Raw genomic sequence first — 22,299 nt, forward strand, 5'->3', positions numbered from 1 at the left:
TATTTTTAAACCTGGAGAGTTTACCAAATTGAATACATTACATTTAATAAGCAATGATTGAGCACTGATGTTTCACAAGCACTGCACTGAGCATCATGGTAGGCACAAAGATGGATGAGACATGGTCCCAATGCCAAAGGAACTCACAGCATGGTGGGACAAACAGATGGGGATATGGCAAGGGAAATTCAACACGTGCTGTGACCTAGCTATAAGAAATTAAATTTGAAGTTCTTACCATCTTCTCCAACCCACCCCCAGAGGACCTCAATTCAGCATGATGATGAAAAAGAGTAAAACTAGAATGATTGCTGAATTTTGTCATTTACACATCTGTGCTTTGAAAAAAAAAAAAAGCATACAAAAAGGGTGCTCCATGCCTTCACTAATGGACACAGCTTGGTGTATACAGAAGGCAGACCTCTGACCATTTATCAGGATACTTGAAGTTCAACTGAAACACTTTCTTAGGGATGACATCATGAAGCCATCCGCTGGATGAAACCACTTTAAAATGAGGTAGCTTTGTTATTTTAAAATGTAACTTTCCTTAGATGCAGCACACAATTAATATCATATTGACAAATATAGAAGTTTACCCTTGCATAACAAATAATTAGAAGAGGCAAACTTTAGAGTTGTAAGGGACCTTAGAGTTCATTAAGTTAGTTCTCAAACTTGAGCATGCATCAGGATCACCTTGAGGGGGGTTGTTAAAAGACAGACTGTTGCCCCATCTCAATTCCTGATTCAGTAGTCTGGGGTAGGGTCCACCGACTTGCATGTTTAGTGACGGTGGTTACTTGTCCTGGACTTGCATGTTAGGAATCACTAACCTAGATCAACTTCCTTTGTAATTTAGGAATCCACTTCCTGTAACTTTTGGTCTTTGATCAATTGCCTTAAAGGATGAGACACTAAATTACAAGGAAGCCAGTGTCACTGTTGGGCAGGCTAATCTGTCAAAAATTTACTGGAGCCCAAATCTGTCTCCTTGGAACTTCTGTTTACTACATGCCTATTCCCCCTTGCTCACAACAGCTCTTCACAGATCTTCTTTCAATCAAGCTGAAAGTTCCCAACCTTCCACCATTTATTGTGCAAAACTAGAATGATCTTTTTATATCATGTTATCATCCCCTGATGAAACACCCAACTGTAAAAGCCACTCTTAAAACACAGGGCTGAGAACACAGCATTCTAGAGGTTGATCCATTGGTATTAGCCCTTCCATAAACAGGTATCTCATAACCATTAATTCAGAATTGATTTCATTACTTTAATGAAACACTTCATTAGCTCGTACTGTACAGAAGATCTAAAATCCTTTTTATATTCACAGTAGATACTGGCTTTCTCTTCTTATCCATTTGAAATATTGACCTTAGCTCAAAAGTTTGCTTTTATTCTGGCTAAATTTCATTGTCTTAATAGATGGGAATTGTGAGTTTCTAAGTATAGGATGGTGGTTAAGTGCATGGCCTTTGAAGTGGGACAGTCCCGGATGTAAAGAGTGCTACTTTGTAACAGCCACATGGTCCTGGACCAAGTACGTGATGAACATAAACCTAGTTTCTTCATAGGCATTATAGTGATAACAGCAGTTCCCTTACAGAAGTCTTTCATGAGTTAATATATATGAAACACTTAGCATAATGTCTGGTGCGTATTATATGCTTAGTAAATGTTAGTTATTATTTTATTAAAAGCAATCTAAAACACTAAGGTATGAGATAGGAGCAAAAACTTTTTACAGAAACCTATAAATACTTTTCAGTTTTTTTTAAAGAATTAAAATAGTATAATTTTTGCCTCAGTGAGGCAAATTATAAAGCTGTTCACCCCAAAGAAATTTGGATTTAGTATAATTTCAATCAAAATGGCAATATGACTTAAGAATTCCACAAAATTTTCCTAATGAGAGAAAAGTTGAAACTGTAATAGACAATCAGAAAAGAAGTAAAGAAAGGAAATCAGCCATATCAGACATTAAACTTATAAAAAAAAGTATTAGAACTTGAAACACTGTAGTATGGGCACAACCAGAAAAACAGGCCAACAGGCAAGAGTGGAACAATCAGAAATAAACCCAAAACATATGTGAAATATTTATGTCCATTTTCCAAAATAAAGGGGTAGAGATGGTTTATTTAATAGAATATATTAAGATAAACTGTGATAACTTAGAAAACCAAAGTAGCCTTATCCGTGAACCCATAGAAGAAGCTCAAAGGTACATGTTACCACAACTGAATATACAGAAACTGGAAGATTCTTTAAGTGAAAAATGATGAAAATTGATTTTTTTATATAATTAAGAAAAATATTTGTATTGGGGCACCTAGGTGGCACAGTTGGTAAAGCGTCCTACTCTTGGTTTCAGCTCAGGTGATGAACTCAGGGTTGTGAGATCAAGCCCTCCTGAGTGGGCTCTGCACTCAGCATGAAGTTTGCTTGAGCTTTCTCTCCCTCTCCTTCCTCCCCTCCCCATCACAACCTCTTTCTCTTTCTCTCTCTCTCAAATAAATAAATCTTAAAGAAAAATATTCGTACTGAAAATGTCAGGCAAACTAACATTTATAATGAATGAAGAATTCATTCAAATTCAGAAGGAGAACTGCAAGGACCTATGAACCAAATAAGCCATGATACGAACACAAAAACACAAAGCACAGTATCAATCATAAAGAAACAGAGGGGACAAGACCATACCTGAAGGAGGCGGGAAGTCATCAAATTTACCTTTAACCACTTATTAAAGTAGCTAATGAATTTAAAAAAATTGTTTTCATTGCTGGTCAAAGTTTAAGATATCTGTTTATTTGTTATTTATTTGTCATCATTTAATTTGATATAGTACTTTTGGAAAGCAATATATCAGAATGATAAAGATGTATATACTCTCATCCAGTAATTCTAGTCTCTAGAATTTCTTTTTAAAAGATTTATTTATTTATTTATTTATTTGACACACAGAGAGAGAGACATCGCAAGTAGGCAGAGAGGCAGGCATAGAGAGAGGGGGAAGCAGGATCCCTGCTGAGCAAAGAGTCCGATGCAGGGCTCAATCCCAGGACCCTGAGATCATGATCTGAGCAGAAGTCAGAGGTTTTAATCCACTGAGCCACCCAGGTGCCCTAGTCTCTAGAATTTCTAATGACATAATTTAATAGAACAGCTATCTGTGATTCCAAAAGACTGAAAAAAGTATACATGTCCAAGATGAGAGGAACAGATTCAATAAAATCAAGTCAGTGAAATATGAGTAATATGAGTATATGATACAGTAATCAAAGTAATTATATGAATATATGATATAGTAGTCAAAATAATTAGGAATATATACAATGTTTAAAACACCATAACCAATGAGAAGAGCAACATTTATGTGCTTTTCTTTTTGCATTTTATTTCCTTATAGGTTATATGCTACCATGAGTATAAAAAGGCAAATATGTGTGTATATAAAAAGCAAAATGTGGAAGTATTAACAGAGGACTATGTTAACTTTCAAAATCATTACTTGAACATTATTTAAAAATTTTGTACTGATTGGATTATTTGTTCTTTGGGTGTTGAGTCCATTAGACACATGAAAAAGTTCTCCATATCACTCGGCATCAGGGAAATACAAATCAAAACCACAATGAGATACCACCTCACACCAGTCAGAATGGCTAAAATTAACAAGTCAGGAAATGACAGATGCTGGCGAGAATGCAGAGAAAGGGGAACCCTCCTACACTGTTGGTGGGAATGCAAGCTGGTGCAACCCCTCTGGAAAACAGCATGGAGGTTCCTCAAAATGTTGAAAATAGAACTACCCTCTGACCCAGCAATTGCACTACTGGGTATTTACCCTAAAGATATAAATGTAGTGATCCGAAGGGGCACGTGCACCCGAATGTTTATAGCATCAATGTCCACAATAGCCAAACTATGGAAAGAACCTAGATGTCCATCAACAGATGAATGGATAAAGAAGATGTGGTATATATACACAATGGAATACTATGCAGCCATCAATAGAAATGAAATCTTGCCATTTGCGACGACGTGGATGGAACTAGAGGGTATCATGCTTAGCGAAATAAGTCAATCAGAGAAAGACAACTATCATATGATCTCCCTGATATGAGGAAGTGGAGATGCAACATGGGGGGTTAAGGGGGTAGGAGAAGAATAAATGAAACAATATGGGATTGGGAGGGAGACAAACCATAAGTGACTCTTAATCTTACAAAACAAACTGAGGGTTGCTGGGGGGTAGGGGGTTGGGAGAAGGGGGGTGGGGTTATGGACATTGGGGAGGGTATGTGCTATGGTGAGTGCTGTGAAGTGTGTAAACCTGGCGATTCACAGACCTGTACCCCTGGGGATAAAAATATATGTTTATAAAAAATAAAAACAAATTTGTACTGTTACCATTATAAATTAAAAGGAATTTTGCATTCTAGTTCTGTCACACAACTTGGTTATCTTAACTGAAAATTTGTGTCCGAAAATTTGGTAAGTGAATGCAACATTTTTATCCACATCAGCAATGTGCAACATGGCAGTCTGAAGAGCTCTGTGGGCTTCTCCCCATCCATGCACTCCCCCACCAAATGGTTATTGAGTTGTTTCTCTGACTCCACTCTGGATATATATGAAGAACACAATATGGCCTCGGCCCTGGTGGGCTAGTGGGAAAGAGACGTATAGATGTTTTAGGTGATTGTTACATTATGTTCATTAAATATTATGTGCATTAGATTATGTAAATACATCATGAGAATGTCATGGGGATATTTTAAATGTATTAATCCAACATAAGAGGTAATACAAGACACTAGATCTGAGTTCTACAGAATTAGCAGAGCTAGCCAGTCAATGAGGATGAGTGGTTGGAGGAAAGGTGTGACATGTAGAGAGTAGGCAGGAAGGTAACCAATAGTCTGGGGAGTAGAGACAACCTTGAGAGGGTGGAAAGTCATGGGCTGCATGTTTATGTTTTACTCCTGGTTCTATCACTTATTAGTTGGGTAATGCAAATTATCTACAAAATGCAAATAATTCTATGTACACCTCATAAACAAATGTAAGGATGAAATGAGATTATATATGTAAAGGAAACACTGTAACACCTGACATGTGACCAGTCCTCAAGAAATGAAGGTTACTAAAGCTGTATCAACGGTTTTAATGTCATTGGAATGAAAAGTACAAGGCAGGATAAGACAGGACGTAGCAGACAGTCAGATGATGGAGGGGTACTTCATCAGGCTAAAGAGCCTGGATCCCATCCCATAAATCACTGAAGCTTCTGAAGGTTTTTCATCAGGAAGCAACATAGGTCTGCTTTTTAAACGTGTCGTTCTGAAAACGGGCTTGAAGTTAGATTTGGTACGGCCAAGACTGGCAGTAGGAAGATCAGTTAGCACCCTGCTCTAATAGTTCTGGAGAGGATGATGAAGGCCTCAGAGAGCAATGGAAATGATGGAATGGTTGGAGAAATATTCAGCAGGCTTAATAGGTAGGGCTTTGTGATGACTTAGAGGTTGTGGGGAGAAGAGAGGAGGTGTCAAGGATAACCTGCTTTCCGGTCTGGGTGGTTGAGTGGATAGTAGTACAGCAACTAAAATGATAAAAAGAAGGAATGGACTGGGGGAAGATGATGAGTTAGGGGGTACCCACAGGTTCCAGGCACCATGCTGAGTTCTGAGGTGACAAAGATGAGGAAGATATGGCCCCTCTCTGTGAGGAGAATCACATGCTCGGGGGAAGACATAAAAGTACATAAGCAAGTCCAATACAGTTAGGTCACATGAGGTCACCTGTCAGGATTCATAAAAACCACTTAATATCTAATCATGAGGAAATAATCAGACAAATCCCAATTAAGGGACATCTGCAAGACAATCTGACTCCACAAAAATATTAATACCATGAAAGATTTTTAAAAAAATGGGACGGGGCATCTGAGTGGCACCAGTTAAGTGACTAACTCTTGGTTTTGGCTCAGGTTGTAATCTCTGGGATGTGAGACTGAGCCCTGTGTCAGGCTCTGCACTTAGCACAGTGTCTGCTTGGGACTCTTTCTGTCTCTCCTTCTACCCCTCTCCTCTGCACACTCTCTTCTGTAAAATAAATCAATTTAAAAAAAAAAGGGGGGGGAGAGTTCAGTGCTAAAGAAAAATGAAGAGTCATGACAACTAAATGTCACGTGTGGTCACTGACTATGAACACTCTCCCCTCTGTGGTAACAGTTAAAAGGACATCGCTATGATAACTGAGAAAATCTGCACAAGGACCATAAATCAAATAATGGATATTATCATTGTCATACGTGTTCTGTGTACTAGCGCTATTGTGGTTACATAGAAGAGAGCTGTAGACACTCACACATAGATGTTGAAATAGTTAAACAGTTGGAGCAACATGCTAAAATGTTTGTAACTTATTTATAGATATTTATGCTATTTAAAATATTTAGGTACTTCATATATAGATATGTGAATATATATGGAGAGAGCACTCATGTGCATGTGGCAAAATACTCAAATTTAGTCATTTCAGATGAAGCACATTGTATGTTCACTGTGTTACTTTCTTCCTTCATGTAAAATCACCCAATTTGAACATTTTGTAGGCTATCCTAACAGTACAGAAGAAATAGAAGAAAGGACGAAACAGAGTTCTGTTTTCAGCCAAGCTCTTTCTCCAAGATTTTTCTCCATGCTTTCATTTTTCTACATATAATGCTGTGTGACAGCCATCATTTCAGAAGACTTCTGGCTGTGACAGCTAGGTGAGCCACATTTCATGGTATCAGAAAAACAGACATCATCATAACTCCAGCATCATCACCCAAGCATCATCACCCAGTATAGACTTTGTTTTCTCCAAAGGGAAGATGGAGCCCATATGAAGGGATATACTCAGACACATTACTGGAACAAGTTCAGAACACATATGTCAAATCCTCTGTCTCCTGCAGACGAGTTAATCCATTTTCAAAGTGTTTCTCTACAGCGTTCTACATCCTTACATCTGGTCTACTGAGCAGATTTTTTTTCCTGTCTCTCATTATCCAGAAACAATCCTGGCAACTTCCATTTATTGAATTTGCATATGCAGCAAATACTTTGGCTAATATTTTGCATCTATGATATTCACTTATCCAAAATGTATTTATTAAGTGGATATGATGTACCAGGCACTATTCTAGTCACTGGAGCAAAAGATATGAATCTCTCTGCCTCTTCGATCTGATTATAACCAAATGGTCTCGCTCAAACCTCATTTATTCTCTCATCTAATCTTCACAATAAACCTAAAAGGGAGTCTTGAAAAGATTTTAAACCTTGCCTGGTTATAGCAGTTGCATTCCAATCATACCCTTTCAAATTCCAAGGTATTGTTTTTTCTTCTGTATCATTCTCCTTCTTTGCAAGAAAACAGGGTCACTGGAATTTTAAGAATTTGCAAGGTTGTGTGGTATACCTGTCCTACAACCTCTGTACTTCCCATCCCCCCTAAAAAGGATAAACACTAAGAATACACAAGTGTCTGGGATACTGAGTTTGAGTTTGCACAGCAAAGTGTTGAGATTTTTCTGTTGAACAATAAAACTAAGTATAGAATATTCAAAGTCACAATTGCCCTGGGCACTGCAGGCATTGCCTCAAATTCCATGTGTCCTGTCTCTCATTATACAGTTTGGGTTGTCTCTTGCACTGTGCTCTCATCACTTTGATATGCTAAGGAGCTTTGAATCAGCAGTGGGTGAATTGGGCCCAGCCAGTGTTCCAAATTTAAATTTTAATTCATTAAAGAAGCACGCAGTTCTCTGCAGTGAACTGAACAACAAAATTATGAATTCTGAAAAAGACAGCCCAAATATATTCCTATGGCAACTTGATCTTTGACAAAGTAGGAAAGTGCTGCAAGTTTGAGAGCTGCTTAATAACGAATAGAACAATAATCCTCGAGAATAGAAATTTAAAGTACTAATACCAGCAATTAGAAGTAATGACTAGTTTATTAGGCTATCATTTGAACAACATTATTTCTGCTTCAACACAAAGCATACTGCTCACACCTCAGGCACAGGAGGCAGTATCCACTCTGGGGGATTTGGGGGCTTTGGGGGCTTTCAGGAAGCCAAAGAACATAGTTCTGGGACTTCTGGTCTTACTACTGAACACATCATTTCACACAGACAGGCCAGAGAGGACGCGACGCAGCCAGGGAGTCCTTCTCCACTAGCACTAGACACCTAATTTTAGAGAATGTTATAGCATCAATCTTTTATGTGAACTTGTGACACAGGTCCTCAAGGGTGGGATTGAGAAATCCTGGTTTTCACAGCAAGAAAAAACCTCTGCTATTCACTCCTAAGTTTTCTGATTCAGAAAGAATCTCACAATGATGGATGATAAATTAAAGCCCCAAGGAGGTCAAAGGTAAGTGGGAGAGAAGGGACATCCTTTAGTCCTCAAATGCAATGAATTTGGCATGAAAGGGTTTCCTCACAGGAAAATACCAATTCCTTGGAAATTTTATGTGAAAGTTATCTTGGCTTGCAGGAACTAGATATTGATATTGTAATTCACTTATTGTATATATTCCTAAGTAAATATCTGCATTCAAATAAATGTAACTCAACAGGTGTTTATCAAGCATATACTACATGCTTGGCACTCTGTAGAAAACAGGGACAAAAATGGTGTCAAAATCAGGTATATTTCCTGTGCTCACGAAACTTCTAGTCCAGAGAGGAATGTAGGGCAATAAATAGGCAAGATCATGTGATAAGCCCTAAAGAAGGAAATTGTAAGGTATAATGGGAGTCGCAGGAAGTCTCTCCTCCCTCTTCGTGGGATTGAGAAAGATTTAGCAGAGCAAATGATACCTAGACTGAGTCTTGAAGAATGGAGAAGAATAAGATGTCAGAGAGGGGGACAGTGTGGTGCAGGCAGCAGCAACAGGATAGGAAAGGGCTAGAGAGAGAATGTGGCCAACTCTGGGGAGCTGTGTGTGTTGGGTTCCAGTGTGGCTGGGTCTCAAGGGAGAGGAGCGAGTCAAAAGGGACACAACAATGTTAAGGAGAAACGAGATGGTAAGTGACTATAGAGCAAAAACTTCACAAGCATGTATGTTCTAAAGAACTTTTAAACACAATTTAATGAACAATAGTCATCTGTATTTTTATAAAAATACAGGTTTTATAAGATTTTATAAAATGATGTCATTTATCATTTTATAAGAACTAATAGTATGGGAACAGAACCTGCTACAACTTTTAAACAACTATTAACCCCAACTTTAAAGGGTCTACAGCCTTTTCGGGTAAAGCGGAGTTCTGAGTTCTTTTCTGGGTTATCCGAGTTTGCTGTAGGTTCAAAGTGTCTGCAGTCAAGGCATCGTGGCCAGCATCAGGGGTTGGAAACTGTTAGTCTAGTGGTTCTCAACCCTGGCTAGAACTCGGATTACCTGGAGAATTTTAAAATAAAGCTATGTCCAGACATTACCTCAAGATTCTGATTTAATACCCCTATATTGGATACTGGCATTTTTAAAGAGCAAGGATGTAAATGCTGAAGGCTGGTAAGGATCCAAGCTACTTTCTATTCTCAGCTGATTATGTCTTCTCAGCTAGACCATAAGTTGCTTGCAAATGGGACTCCGAATCCTGCTCTATTATTATTATCAGTAGTAATAGTAGCAGTAGAATTTTCACCAGCTAGCCACAGGACAGCTTTTCAGTAAAATATAAACAACTATTAATGATAGCCATGGGGGAGAAAGAGAGGCTAAGTGCTATATAGTCTGTGCTTAGTATCAGTTACTAGCTGTTGAGGGTCCACGATACGCACCCAGAATTTCTAGTACTTAGTAACGTATATGTCACAGTGAAGGTGTTTAATAAATCTATGCTGAGTGGATGAGTTAATCTACTGCAGAGAAGAAAATGAAGCTCCAAGTTTCTTATCTGGGGTTACATAATTATGTGATGCAAGATAAAACTCATCACATTAAAAAAGTAAACTCTTCCAATATACCATGTTCATGAAGTTTGTTCCAAGGCACTCTATGGTCAACAACCTTTATAGATGCTTTCCTTCCGGACCTGTGGGAAATGTCTGATCTATCTGTGACTCTGCTGAAAATTTTATCCCCTCCACTGGCCAATGCTACTACTCAAAAATTTATACTCATCACAGATACCCTTTTATACAGGGCAACCTTAGTTCACCTTTTCCCATTGACTCTCTGCAGAGCAGAAACAAGTTGTAACCGGGCTGGAAGATACAAAATCCTGGAAGTGGATTTGACGACGTAATAGAGGCGTGCAGACGTGTGATGTAGGGATGGGGCTCTGATGGGAGATGAGAGGAGCCTGGAATAGCACTCAAGGTGGCCACGCACAGAGGGTCACTGGGGACCTTGGCCTTTCACATGCTCATCAAGGTGGTAAGGGACATGTTCATCACAAGAAAGCATGACAGATGAATTCACGGAGGATCTGTGATCCTCTCCCACCTTCTTTTCCTTTCTCTCAGTTGAACTAGAGGAGCCGTGGTTTCATCTTAGTCTTTCCTTAGACTTGCATTTTCGTTGGCTTGGCTGGCTATTTTTAGCATTTTTACTTAGAGGCTACAGAGGGTATCAAAAGGTCATTAGGAGTTGATCAATGAGAGGGACATTTGATAAGACCTGCTTTGGTCTTGTGTGTTACTGCCACACTTACATGCATACATACAACCTTCTTCCTGTCTGTACCTCAACTGTCTAGTATATACTATTGATTTTAGAGAATGTATGTTCTAATTATTGGATGAAATATGAAGTTCTACAATCAATATTTATCAAAGTTTTAGAAACAGGAAACTTAAAACTTTTTATCACGGCTTTTTTTTTTTTTTTTTTCCTACCTCTAAAGTAAACAGGGAATAGCACGGACTCAAGTTTGTCTTTCTTTTGGTGAAGTGACTCTCCTAATTCTTAGAAAACTGTAGTAAATAGGTTTATAAGTAAAATTAAAGCATCATATTGATATTATCCATGGGTAACTAATCATAAGTAGAGAGGATGATATTATCAATTATAATTTCCAAGGATTTTTAATTTTAAGTGTTTTAAGTTTTTAAACTAAATCTCAACCTTCATTTTTATACTGTTATTTTAGAAATATAGCCGCCTCTCAACTATCTGAGCACTACTTTCACACATTCCTCAGTCTTTTCCATGTGCCTAATGTGACAATGTTCCTCTCCTTTTTTCTAAAATGCCAACATCCTTCACACAAGTTTTACCAAAACTTAATTTGCTTTCTGATTAAAACAACCCCTCCCTGCTGCTCCCCCTGCAATAAACCTACATTAAAATTTGTAGCCTCTCAGAGGGAAGCTAGACATTAATGAACAATTTCCAGAAACCATAGTATGCTTTACTTACAAAACGCATTTCCAAGCAAAATACTGAAAACTCTTCTTCTTTTTCTTGTGATTTATCCTCATGTATGAATTGGTTTAATTTCTTACATTCTTGCAGACTTAATTCCATATGACTGAGAAGAAGCTCTCAAATTCTTTTCCTTTTCCCTTTAGTCATATATGGTCTTCTCTGTTGTTAAGTGGCTTATTGGTGTCCTGATAGAGAAGGCATAAGTGGTAAGGAAGGTCTGCTCAGAGGAACAAATTGCAGACATGGACTCTGAATGGACAAGCCATTGTAGGCATTTCCCAATTCTGTCATACTCAATACTGCATCTCCGTTGAGTTTCACAGCATTTACAGCAAGTCTATTTGCATGAAGAACTTATAAAAGACAGGGAATAAGGCCCAACTTTAGTAAAGTGTGAAGTACTTTTGTGGCTTCCACACTGAATCGGACTCTTCATTGGAACAGTAAGCACTCCAATACATTTTCTCCTAACTTTTCATTACTATCATGGATGTGCATAAAAAAAGTAGGCTTGCTTTTGAGTTTAAGTTAGGTTTTCACGGAAGAAAAAACGAATTCTTCTTTGTTAACCATCTGCTATGTTACTTTAAAAATTTATCTTTTTTTTAAAGAGATATAGTCTCAGAATCCTGTATATTTTAAAACTTTAAATAGCTTTCTTTAGTCCTATTTGAAGCCTTTGGTCATAATTTGATTTACAACAAGAGTAAGTCTTGCTTACTCTATATGGTCAAAACCTGTATTACTGTGAGAGTATGATATGGCAAGTGTGAAGAATATGTGTTTTCACAAGAATATGTCTAAGCACTCTCCCTATGGGAAAATTAGCCTTCCCATACTCTTTTAATAAATACATAGGGTTCATTTGGTTCATCTGATCCCCTTCTCCAAACTCCCTTCCCATCCAGTATTGCCCCAGTGATATAACCCAGACCTGAGTGGACAACTCTGTTCCTGGCAAAATGATTGACTCAAATCAATCAGCCAATGGCAGGATCTGTCAAGGAAAATGTACTTTAGATCTGCTGCTGTAAGAATGATCTTGAAGCTACCACCCACCACTATGTTGGTGAATGGAGAACAACAACAGTGCATGGCTAAAGCTTATTTGAGCTGTATTTTTATCACTTGCAACACCAAAGATCTATATAGAGAGAAGATGATATGCTGGCATTTCTTTTACAATGAAGTGTCATAGTGCATTTGACGTGTTCAAACTCAGTCTATTTTTTTTAATAGAATGATAGAAATGGATATGACCTTAGATTAAAATGCTACATCATTTTTACAAAAATAGTTAGATTTTAAGAGGCCATTTTAATGTAGGTTAATCTCAGAAGCACTTTCTATAGAGGACCCTATAAAAAAATGACTGCAGAGCACCATGAAATACAATAAAATCCACATGATCAAAAAATGTTTGTTGTTCTATTTTTGAGGTTACAGCCATAACACTTACAAAGCGGATAACTGATAATCCATTACCAAAAAAGTCTAACTTAAGCCAACTTGTCCTTGTCTGTCAAGATAAGGTATTGACTACACTAATTTTTTCCAGTGTATTTATGTAAAAGGAAATACATTGCAAAGGAAATCTATTCCATGCCTAACTCATTTCAGGATGACCAAGCTAAGCAAGGTTAAAGTTTTCCTTACTGTTTAATCGCAGGCCTTCTCAGAACACTATTTACGTTAATGTGTACTGTCCATCTTCAAGAAGGACACAATACTCAATCTTTCTTAAGCTTACTTAACCATTGAATTTGCTGCTAAGCAATGTCAGGGACTAGTGTTCTAGAAGATACACTTTGGAAAATACCAATCCATATTGTTAAAATGAGCCTTGTACACAGTGCTTGCCAGTCACTAATGCATATTAAAAGAACTGTCTAGGTAAAAAAAGAGATTTCTCTTCTTCATGTATTTTATAAGGCAGCAGGGTAGAGGATCAAGAATGCCTGGGTATGAATACATCCAGATCTTCCACTTAGCACTAACTGCTAGTTAAGACTATTGCCAACAGATTTTTTGTGAAAATCAAATAGGATCTCTCTGCCTAGACTAGTCTTCTCCTGCTTCTACCTGAAGTTAATTCCTTATTCTTCAAAAGAAAGCTTAATCATTACCACCTTCCCTAATGCCCTCTCTGTTCCTGTGTATTGTTACATCATAGCACATACCACACTCCACCATGACTTTTTATTGATTGATCCACCCAGTAAGCTTTGAGCTACCTTAAAGCCTAACACATGATTTGATCATTTTCCCATCTCTGGAGACAAGCATTAAGTCTGACATTTGCTAAGTTCTCAATAAATGGCTGTGCCAGTTCAATAGCCATCCCTCTCAGCTGCTCATGTTTGCTAATGAACAACTCCAGCTGCTATTTGATAGTAAAAGGCTTAATGGGTCAAACTATTTGATGCTATCATTGCTGAAGTTTATCGTAGTGGACCCCAACATCGATTGCTTGTATTAGCGATGTGGGTGAAGGTGTGCAATGTGATCACTGCCATGCCAAAAGAAAATAGAACTTATATTTATATATATTTTTTTATAACAAAGAAATTAATGGCTATATCAAATACTCGTTGCCACCCACACATGGTCAGTATTGCAAGAGGTATCCAAGGTAGTTTGAGGCAAAAGAGAACATGCTACCACACATAGGTATAAAAGTGATGACCTAATTCAATCCTTGCTTTTCCCAACCTACTGCAATTTCTTAAGTAAATTGATAGTTTCTATTACTGGACTTAAGCTAAATGTCATGAAAGAGATAAATGGCTTTTAAAAATACCCTGCAAGCAAACCACAGTTTGAAGATTCAGCAAAAATGCAAATTCTATAAGCACAAATGAACTACAAGAAAATTGCAGAACAGACTTGCCTCTAATTCCTAATATAAACTTTCAGTGAATTTACAAGGTAAACAGTAACAGTCTAACTCTGGGGAAAAATATTCTCAATTCAAGGAGTTTTAAATTATGGATTTAAATCTGCTTTTTGAAATATAATAGATTAGCTGAAATTAGCTGATGAGATAAACACATTGCAATTCCTAAGACATTAAAAAATTTAGTTTATTTCAACTTAATGTAATCTACTACTAAACATTTATATTTTCCTTATGTACATAACTTGCATACCCATATACAATAATTATATACATATACTATATATTAATATATATCATTAATTATATATTTCTCAAGCACTGGGAATAAATGGGATGGCTGTGGGGCATGAAAGGGATTCTGTCTCACTGGCAGAAAGTCTAAGGCCAATGCTTTGTTTGAACTTCCCAGAGAGACAGGCTTGACAGAGTTCAGGTATTTAAACATTATAGAAGCAGATGGACCCAAGACTGGAAAAAAGAAGTGAGATATCAGATTTAGGTCTGAATTGCCAGATTCCCATGGAATGCAGTCGTCACTAGCATTACTCTGTATTGCCACAGGATGGATAACTATCTTCTGTTCTCTTCCTCTTCTCCTATTCAAAAATTTCACTAAGGAATCAGTATATTCCATCTCAGAGCCATATATATTCATCAATATCCAGTTCTAGCACCATATGTCCTAATATATATCATGTGTATGTATGTACACACACATATTACATAATTTCTAAATGTACTTTTTTGAATAAAAGCTTTGACATAATTTGCATATAATATAATGCACCTATTTAAAATGTACAATTCAACAGTTTTTAGTATGTTCATAGAATTGTGCAATCATTACCATACTTTCATCAATTCCCCCTAAAGTCCTGTACTTATTAGCAGTCATTCCACTCCCACCTCCCTACCACCCACAGCCCTGGCAAGCACTGATCTACTTTCTGTCCCTTTGGATTTGTCTACCCTGGACATGCCACATACCTAATAGATTTCTGGTACTACCTTTACTCCTAAATGTTACACTGCAAATTCTACCCACTTCAGAAGGACAGAACTTTGCTCTGACATTTTTCTTGCTCTGACAAAATGCTATCATAGAACCAAGGCAAAAGACCTCAGTATTAGGTTCATTTCTGGAATGATACAGAAGTTGCAGAGGAGCTAGGAATAATTCATACTTCTTTGATTCTAAGTATAGAAACGGTGCAATGTAATAAAATATCCTCCATCGCTACAGATTCTTTTGTCTTTAAGCCTTATGCATTATGTATGATTGTTAATGCTTAGCACATCTGGAATATTTTTCTGGAATATATATATTTTTCAATCCAATCAGTCTTTCATTTACATGTATTAATTGAGGCATGTGAGATGTGGCAGTTGCTCTGCTTGGTTTTTACAATAACCCTATGGCAGAAAGTAGGTCAGTATAAATATCCCCACTTTAAAGATAAGTAAATTGAGACTCAAAAGTAAAGTGAGTGGCCCCAGTCACGCAACTAATACACAGAAGAAATAAAAACTGAATTTATGTATTCACAGTCCAGTATGTGTACTTCCCATCATAATATATTTTCTGCCAGTGAAGAACCATAGTCCTTTTGATATCAAGACCCTATGCGAGAGCTAACTCCATAAAAGACTTTAAGAAAAGACCATTTTCCTAAGTTACCTATGACTGTAGTTAAGACATCTCTACATGCAACAGAAAGGCTTCATTATAATTGCTATTGTGGGTCTCAATATAAAGCCTGGTGTAGAAGAAAAAAAAAAAAATCCTTTTCTGGGTTGCTGCTTTCTCCAATGGTCCCAAGTGCAGATGGGCTTAGATATTTGAGCTCTAGAATCTACTGTTTCCTCATTCATGCCTCGATACACAATACTCTCTCCTGGTTATTAAATCCCAGTGGGCTTGTTGCAAAGTAATAAAAAAAAATAACAATGCACAAAAAATAATTTGCGATCACTTTACGCAAAGAGTCTTGAGCTAGAAATTCAATAAGGGGGAATAAAACATGAAGGGAAGAGAACTGGCAGATTACAAGGTCAGCCCCCATTGGCCACAGCAGTGGCATAACAACATCAGAGCAATGCCTAATCACCTTACCAAACATTGTGGTCTCTTGCTGTGTCTAGTATAGTGTCTTGGGGTTGATTGCTGCTCTTCTAGCTTTGAAGTGCCTTCAACTTGAAGATCCTCACATTTCCGTGAGGTATAAAAATTTAACCTGGGGCAGGAATCATCTTCTGCAGTCAACACGGCTGGCTGTATGCAGGTTGGGTTTCCAGAATCCACTGGCACAACAAGTCCTCTGCACCCAAATAGGACCAAGGCAGGCAGGCCTGTAGGGTTGGATCAGCTGGGCTTGTCTTGGTACAGTAACCTAATAAACTCCAGCTGTGAAAGGCACCACTGGTGCTGGGGAACCCGAATGCTCATAGTAACAGGACTTTCTCCACTGCGGCTGGTGAGAAATTCAAGTGGTCCTGTCTGCTAGAAATATCCGGGGCACTACCTCATCCATTTAATTAACCCCCAGAGAGCTAGCTAAGGAACTGCTCTGATTACAAAATAATGGGTCCATCAGGCACAATTAGTACCCAAGTGAAACATGGCAGTTTGCATGAAAACGATTGATGTAAACAATTCTGGGCCCTGAAAGGGGCTGTCTTCCTAATTAACCCTTAGAGGGCTAATCTGTTTGCCTGAACAAAACCTAACCTCATGCCTTTGCCAGCTGACCTGCTAGGGAGATGCTTTTTGCATCAGATCTTGCTAGGCATGGCACTGACAAGTGGAAATGACTAATCCCCGAAGACTTACACCATGGAACACGGTTACGCGAACATAGCAAACAGTGATTTGCTAAGGTATTAATGATGATAAAGAATCAATCCTAGAAAGAGGATAAACCTAATTTGGAAAAAGCCTAATCCTTGGAAGCACAGCATTCATATCTTCACTACTTCAGAGCAAGACTGGTTTTCTTCTGGAGGGCTCCATAGAACCCAGGACAATGCCTGCTTGCTGAACATGCACCACCCCACCTGTGGGTGTGGTTTGCTCCCGTGAGGTGGGGAGAGAGGAAGTTGTTGGTTTTTCTGGACTCAGAAATAAACCAATCATTGTCTCAAGATCAACTTGCTGGTCTTTTTCCGGACTTGAATAAGCCAATCATTGTCTCAAGATCAATTTTATTTTATTTTTTCAAGATCAATTTTAATCATCACATTTTTCTTCTGTATTCTGATGTGACTTTGCATTTGTTTTTTCCCTGCCATTTCTTTAGCTCCTAGAGCAGGGCCTAATACAAATCAAGTGCTTCCCAAGATATTTGTTGAATGAGGGTGTGAATGGCCTAAAAAGAGGTTATGATGAATGAGAGTGTTGGGGGGTTGGGGAGCAATCACCTAAAAGCTCCTATTTAATTGTTGGGTGACAGAAAGGACCGTGATTTACATTTGATGCACTAGAGTCCTTACCACCTTTAAAAATATTATATTTATGGTGTAAAGCATCTATTTTTTAATCTTCAAATTACGCAGCTTCTGAAAGTCCAAGATGGTCAGACCCTGGGGGTTACTGAGTAAAGCAAAATTCCACCATTAATTCTTAAGATCTCACGTCTTCCAGAGGCAAGCATGCATTGGAAATCAAGAGTGATGGTAAACTGTGGCACCCGTGAATCCATAGACCCCGATTTTGAACGTGGTCTTTGCCAAAATTTTCCATGTAACCTTTAAAACCTCCTTACCCTCCCTAAACCACAGTTACCTCACCTGTACAATGAGGCCTACCACTACCTTGCTTCATCTTCATGTGAAGAGCTCAGTTTGTTAGTGATGATGATGATGATAAGGTTTTGAATCAGATGAATAAGAAAATTATCACAGCAGCTCAAAAATTAAACAGAGCCGTCCTCAGTGGTTCACAAGTGCAGGAAAGAACTTTGACTCCATTATACACATATGTACACATGTCCACTCAAGTGCAGTCATATTCTGGATATAGATAAGTAAAATCCAGCCAAAGGGGTTCTTTTGTGGCTCCTACTATGCCCAGAATAGCACATCTGAATGTGTGCCCTGTACCAGGAGGCAGCAGTGGGATTTGTTCAAAGCCCCCGTTGGCCTTCATTGTGGCAGAACCAGCACTCTGTTACCTTACTTTAAACTTCAAGCAAATCAAACCTGCTGACTCAGTACTACAGGGAGAGTCTTAATTTTCTCCATAATTTTGATGATCAGATCTGCTAAGCACATATCATATTCTCACTATATTAGGGATCCAGGGGAGAACAACGCCTAAGAAATATAAACGGCTGGCTTGTATTTCATTTGGGCAAAGGAATACCGAGGATCCTGGCTTTTATAATCTTGTTAATCAGAATTATTTCAGTCTGTGCTCCGGTGTGGCACCAAGGCAATCTCAGTAAGAGGCCATGATCTCATGCTTAGAGGAAAAGCTTCTCAGTTGGGCTCCTTGCTCCTTGTGGTCCTGAAATTGGATCATGACCTCAGTCAGCCCCTTTGGGGCTTCCTGGGTGGAAACCTTAGCTAGAAGAACAGGAATGCTCCTGAGGACTGAGCCAGGTCCCTTTCCACCACTACGCTCGAAGTCCTGAGCTTCGTCTCCTGTTATTGAACTGCCATCGAATGACAAGATTATAGGAGGAAAATTTACTTCACTCCAGGAAGAAGTATCTTCTGTTCTTCCTCCAAGGTTGACTTAACAAGATCTTCAAAAAAAATAGAAGGGGTCTTAAAAAAAAACCTTCTGGCTTCTGAATACCAAATTTGCTCTCAATTCCTGGGAGTCGGGCTGGGCTGTCAATACAATCTGAGCCAATATGAGTTATTCATGCTTCTCTGAGGACATCAGCGTCTTTGCTTGCTGTTGTTACTCTTCTGCAGAAGAATGGTGTTTAGGGAAGTAATTTCTTAACCTCTACCATGTACCTTCTACAGACTATGTTCAAAAGCCAGTAGCTGATTTTCACCTTCTGCACCTCATCACCATCCTTCCTCTAGAGATCTAAAGAGATTTAAACCTAGAAGTCCCTACTTATACTGTGATCTACTTAATAACTAATATCGACAGATAAGGAATATGAACCTCAGGCCTCTTCTTTTATGCCAGCACTCAGAGTTTCAAAAGATGCAGGATCACACCCCTTCCTTTTTTTTTTTTTTTTTTTTGAGGTCAACAAGCATGAATTATTTTTGTAGTAACCGGCCATGTAAAAATCTTTGTGAAAAATTAACTATCAGCAAGATGGGTACCCTGCCAATCTGATCTCCAGGGACCCATTGTTAAATTGCACCTGGAAAGTAAGTTGCCACTAAGGATATTGCACATTTACCAAAATTACACTGAAAGGGAAGAGAAAATTTCATAAAATCTCAGATGTTACCGTTACTGGATTGAATATGATAGTAAGAGAAACTAGGTCTCATTGACAATAAAACCTATTGTGTTGGATGACAAGAGAGCTCAGATCTTTATGCTTTCATGGAAAGAGCTCCCCATCTGCAGTTATTAAATGTGTACTAGAAACCTAGCTGTGCCATCAGCAAGCTGTGTGACCCTGGACAATTTGCTTTGCCTCTGTGGAACAGTTTATTCCCTGCCAAACAGGGCTCACTGGATTGTTGTGTCGTCTGAAAAATTAATGCACTCATTAAATTCCAGGATGCTAGGAATTTCTAGATCACATGTACATCTTGGACAAGAAAGTTAATTTTGAGAAGCAAAGGATGTGGCATAAACCCTGAGTCTTTAAGGGCCTGGCCTGCTATGACTAATGAGATCTCACAGTTTATTGGCAATTAATTTACAAGTAATTTACAAACTTCTTTGATCAGCACAACAAGGCCAGGAGGTGGATGTGCTGGGCATTATAATCTTCATTTCATAGATAAGACAATAGAGGATCAGAGAGTGAAAGTGCCTTGCCCAGAGACACCTGCTGATACGTCTATCTCTTAATACACAGTTTAATTCTTTCCATTATCCTCTGAACCTAGGAGAAGGTGGATCTCAGGAAATGCAGTCAGTAAAGTTACAACACAGCACTTTTAAGCATCAATTAATTCTCTGAAATGACTGAAGTCTCTGTCACCTTCAGAGTGCCTTTATCTACCTCTTGATTGAATCCCTAAATTACTCAGCCTTCCTGAAAGCCTCTTTCCCTTCTTAGGCCCTCAGGCACTATTGCTTTAGCTCAGGCTGCCGTAACAGAATACTATAGACCCAGTGGCTTAAACAACAGAGATCTATCACACATCTGGGGGGGGGGGGGCGGGCAGTAAACCCAAGATACAGGTGCTGGCAAGGTAGATTTTTATCCTGAACTCTTTTCTCTTGGCTTGCTGGTGACCACTGTCTCACTGTGTGCTCCTTTGACTCATTTGTGACCCCTGTGAGGTGAGGTAGGTCAAGGGGAGAAGAGTTATCTCTCAAGACTCTTAAGGGCCTAATCCCATCAGGAAGGCTCCACCCTCATAACCTCATTTAACAATTACTAAGTACCTTCCAAAGGCCCCATCTCTAAATCCCATCACACTGGGAATTACTTTAACATATGAATTTTGGGGGGTAGGGTGGGAGGCACAAACCTTCAGCCTGTAATATATTCATTCATTCAGCAGTCATCATTATGGGCTTAGTTCTAATACCTTTACTCATTTAGCAGTGTATAAACAAGTTTTTTTTTTTTTAAAGAAGGATTTTATTGAAAAATTTTAATAAGCTGACAGGTGTTAAACAGCATTAACTATCTGAAACAGACAATTATAAAATAAAATAATTTTTTTCCCATGCAGCATGGTCCAAAAGAAAAGAAGTGTGGGGGAAAATGTGCTTTTGGATTTTGTGTTCTCTCTCTATTTTCAGTTTTCTCAGAAATAAAAATTGGAATTTGAGATTGAAATTTGGCATTTAGATTTAATATTTGGATTGGTATTTACTTAATTTTTTTATTGTGTTAGTCACATAGTACATCATTAGTTTTTGATGTAGTATTCCATGATTCATTCTACAAATAAGTTCTTTTCTATATATATCATACTTATTTGATCTTCAAAAGCAATTCTGTAATGTAAGTAAAACAGTAATCTTATTTCCATCTTCTATAGGAAGCTGAGTCTCAGAGAAGCAAAATCAGCTTTGAGCTTAGTTTTAAATCCAGGACTTTTGAGTGCAAATCCAATTCGCTCTCTCTAACACAGCAAGATAATGTGAGGGGTACAAAAGCTTTCATTCATGCAAAATAGTTATAGAGAACCTACTACCTGTCCACTATAGTCATTGGAAACGGGTGGTGAATGGAGCATACTGAATCACGCTACCTTTTTGAAGCTGATATTCTAGACCTTTTATTGTCCACCAACAGGCAGCTGGTGGCAAGCAGGAAGAATCCATGCAAAAAAAACCCCTATAGTACAGGACAATGAACAATAAAAAGCCACCTGAACAGCAAAGGCAGGAAAATGGTACAGAATTTCAGAGGACACACAATGTTTTGGTAAATAAAATGCAGAAAAATATTCATATAAGGGGAAGTCTTTCATATAAGAAAAATATTCATATAAGAGGAAGTCTTGAGGTGAAGTTTGGGGTAAGATGAAAGCAAGAAAGAAAAGGAGAGACTAGAAGGTCCACCAGACTATCAGTTCCCTGAGGAAAGGGATTTTTGTTCCTTTTTATTAAGGGCCTAGAACAGTTAGTGACATATAGTAAGTGACTGATGTTGGCTGAGTTAGCAAAGGATAATCCTAAGCATAGAAATATGACAAATGGCATCCCGAAGGAGGGGAGATAAAGCTCAAGGTGTGTCCACGGGAGCTATCATGGGAAGAACAGATTGGCTAATGCCTGTAACCTAACAGCCAAACAGAGAACGCACACTCCTACAAGTCCCTGAAATATAACATTCTCCCTG

General features: G+C 38.3%; 1 protein-coding gene across 3 annotated transcripts in view; it reads right to left on the minus strand.

Annotated features, from left to right (window-relative positions):
* LINGO2 (leucine rich repeat and Ig domain containing 2) overlaps nucleotides 1-22,299 on the minus strand; it is a 688,323-nt gene that overhangs the window by 89,805 nt on the left and 576,219 nt on the right. The gene's annotated exons all lie outside the window — the stretch shown is intronic.

Source organism: Lontra canadensis, unplaced genomic scaffold, assembly GCF_010015895.1.
Source record: "Lontra canadensis isolate GAN:19392208 unplaced genomic scaffold, GSC_riverotter_1.0 scaffold19, whole genome shotgun sequence".
Taxonomy (NCBI): domain Eukaryota; kingdom Metazoa; phylum Chordata; class Mammalia; order Carnivora; family Mustelidae; genus Lontra; species Lontra canadensis.